This window comes from Manacus vitellinus, unplaced genomic scaffold, assembly GCF_001715985.3.
Source record: "Manacus vitellinus isolate BGI_N305 unplaced genomic scaffold, ASM171598v3 scaffold_27_pilon, whole genome shotgun sequence".
In the NCBI taxonomy this organism is placed as follows: domain Eukaryota; kingdom Metazoa; phylum Chordata; class Aves; order Passeriformes; family Pipridae; genus Manacus; species Manacus vitellinus.
In genome coordinates this window covers 8759088-8762788 of record NW_021940039.1, presented here as the reverse complement: position 1 = coordinate 8762788, position 3701 = coordinate 8759088, and positions in this window count along the sequence as shown.

The window sequence follows — 3701 nt, the reverse complement described above, 5'->3', positions numbered from 1 at the left end:
CTCCACTCCAACTCTGCAAGCTCCTAAAAAAAAAGAAATTGGGAATTTAAACCACTTCAGCTGAGCCCCCCTAGTCAGGGGGTGGTGAGTCCACGTGTGGCTGCAAAAAGTGCTCTTCCAAAACACTTTTCCAAGCCCTGCATCCTCACATTCCATCACACTGTCTTAAAATTGAGTCTATTATAGCTGTAAAAAGCCAAGGCTGGGAGAGGTTTTGAGGTCACCCAGTGCAGCTCCTGCTGCCACAAGTGTTGCTCACCAGAATTTGCATTTTTTTCAGTTATTCTCCCTTCAGCAGCTGCCTTTGCTTTGAGGTTTTCCCTTGCTGCTCACACCAAACACAAGCTGTATCACTTCCAGTTTTTCAAGACCTGTGAGTAAATAAGGCCCAGCTGAAGGTCCCAAAAAGCAAAGGCTTCTTATTTATTTTGGTTTTTTTGATTGGTCATTTGTGTTGAATAGTCCCTTTCTTACTTTATCTTCAAGACAGGGTGCTCGAAAACAGCAGAGATGTTTGGAGTTTTTTCATCTAATAAAATTATGAATAACAATATAAGTTTAAGAGCATGAGCAATTGGACTATCCAAAAGATTTTGCAGAATGCTGTTTGCTCTTCAGAGGACTCTGAGTGGATGAGAGGAGTGCAGAGTCAGCAGCTGTCCTGCAGAAGGTCAATGCACTATTGATCCAAGAGGGATCTTTAAATAGGGATTGCTGTGCATTTTTAGGTTAGCAGGGTTGTCCTCTGGAACAACAAGGGATTTCTCTCTAAGTCACTGTGATATTTTCCCCTTGGGCTGAAGAAAAGCAAAGAAACAAAACCAGGAGTGAATGTGAAAGTCCCTCAGTGAAAACGAATCTGTGCCAGATAAGCCATGGCCTAATTTTCAGACGTGAGCTTTGAGGAGTTTTGGGTTGGGGCCAATTTCAGGGGAGGTGCCATCCAGCCTTGTGAAATCTAATTGCAGGCCTGGTTTCAAAGCCTTCCCAGCTCTGTAATCTCTGGTGTTAAACTCGGTCAGATCTTGGTTTGCTGCCCCCGGGTGAGCTGGGCTGGAATTGTGTTCCATCAGCTCGGCTGCTCTTGTGAAGTCCCCCTATTAACTTTTTCTACAGCAATTAACAGCCAGAATTAAGCATGTTCTCCCTATCAACCGAGATTATAAATAACTCCTAAAAATGCCCCTTAGCCAAGTAGATATCAGTTTAAAAGTGCAACTTTCTCAGTGTCTGGGAGGGGCCAAAAAACCTTGAGAGAGAGAGAGAGAGCAGAGCTGTGAGGTTGTTGCTGCTGCTCCCCGTGCCTGGTGGAGTTAATGATGGAGCACAGGCACAGAAATCCCCACATTTGCTCATCTGAGGACAAGGGGAGGGATTTTTACAGTTTCTCCATGACTTCAGTGCTTTCAATATCCCTCTTTTCTCAGGGCTGAGCCCCGTGGTGGGGAACCAGAGCAGGGCTGGTTCCTCAGAAGATGCTCCTCAGCAGGGTGAGGACCCTCCTGCTGCACAGGGCGGGGACAGATCCCACAGGGAATTGCTCCTGATATTGCTGAAGAGACACATCATTTGGGGAAGGATCAGCCTGGAGTTATTTTTTTTTTTAATTTGTTAAAAATCACCTGCTTCAAAAAACTTAGGGAAAAAAAAAAAAAGGAAAAAAGGATGACAGAAAGAAGTGACTCAGAGTCTGTCAGAAACCAAGGCCTGGCTCAGGGCCTGCCTTGCTTCAGTGAAAGCTATTTAACATTTCTATAACTGCTGGGGAAACTGGGCACTATTAATGGGCTCTCTTTGTGGCTCTAATTTATTCTTATTTCTCAGAGGCAACGGAGTAGAGGCCAGATTGCTTTATCCTGTGGTATGAAAAAGCCTGGGGCTGAGGAGCTTAGCACTGCTTTGTCAGAGTTTCCTCCATCTGGCAAAATAATAGAATAAAATCACCCTAAGCAGAGAGCTGCTTTATTTTGTAAAGAATGCTCTTTCTCTTTCTTTTCAAAGCCTTCAGGAAAAGCAGGGCTATGGGAGGTGTGAGTAAATTCATATTTTCATTCATTAGCTGCCTTTGCTACACTCAGGACCTGTGAGTTCCCACGGCCAGGCTGGCTTAAACTTCTCTGGAAATCAGTTATGTGGATCAAAGTGGAGGCAAATAGAGGTTAAAAACCCTGTTCAGAGACATGAGAGATTTAGAGAGTTCAGAAGGGTGAGGAGATCCCAGTGGAGGTTATAAAGTCATAGGCAGGGCAAGCTGACTCTTATAAAAATAAATTTCTTTTTGTTAAGGGAAAAAGAAAGAAAAGGAAAAGAAATCCCTGTTTTCATTTTTCTTGGGTTTAGTTTTCTTTTCTTTTCCCTTCTCTTTTTTCCCTGCCCCACAACCATTAATAACAAAAGGAATCTTTTTTTTTAATCACTGTTTTTCAAAACAGAAAGTAGATAATCTCTAGCAACGAATCATATCAGTTACTCCTGACCTTTAGAAAGTGCCTTGTGTGTTTTGAAGTCACCTGGTCGACGAGACAAAACCTCATTAATGTGCTCCCTCAGTTCCTGGTGACATAACACAAGTAACAAATTACCACCAGGAGGAATAACCTGAGTGTGCTCACACAGCCTGGGCTACATCACTCGACAACATCAGCTAAGGCTGAGTAATAAACCACCGGGGTTCTGAAGCCAAAAACTAAATCCATGAGTAAATGTTTTGACGGGAAGAGTTTGCCAAGCTCTAGTCATGTAACAAATGTCAGCCAGGCAAGGGGAAAAACTTGCATCATGGTGAATGCAGACCTCAGTGGAGGCTCAGGGATGAAGGGAAGAGAGGAATGAGTGAATTGATACCAGATTCGGTGAAATTTTGGTCCCTTCCCTCCCCACACTGTAAGAATTAAACTTCAAATAAGTGCATGTGTTGCTGCAATTCATGGAATAAGAGAGCCCGAGATTCCTCTTTTATCCTGTATTTTCTGAACTTTCCATTAAGCCAAAAAAAGCTCAAGCACCATCCATCCCCTGGGCTGCCAAACACCACAGCTCTCAGCTGAGGCCAGCCCGAAATTTGGGAAAGTCTGGACCTCAGAGCTGACTCTTGGCTTGTCAGCAAGTGTTGGAGGTGTGTTTAGAGCCCAGTGTGGTCTGGGTCACACAGGAACTGTCAGACAGGCAGGGCAGGATTCAAGGGAAATGTATCACAAGGAACTTTGCTATTTGCTGGATTTGCATCTCGATTGTTACTTTAATATTTGGTATGAAAAGGTCTAAAAACCCCAGGTGAGAACAGAGCCTGAGCACTGTGCATGGACAAAGTCTCTGTCCCAAAGAGCTTTATATTTAAATAGGAAAGATGGATAAATAGGGAAAAGGAGGACACTTGAAGTAAATTGCATAAAGTCCATAGCAGAACACAGCACAGAAATATCCTGTAAATCCCATGTTTCCTATGTCCTGTCCCAGAGTTTCAGCTGCCAGCCCAAGAGTCAATGATTTCATCACCTTGGCTGTCATCCAATCTATCCATAAATCTACTCCAGAGTTGTGGTTTGTAAAGAAAGCCTCGATTACAAGCTTTGACTGCTAGTTTTGTTTGGAAAGACCAGGTCAAAACACTGCTCCATTCCCCATCTCCTCAGCACAGCCAACAGCCTGCTACCCTAAAAGTCTCCACATTGCTTGTTCTCCCCATAATCTGGTTGAGTTTT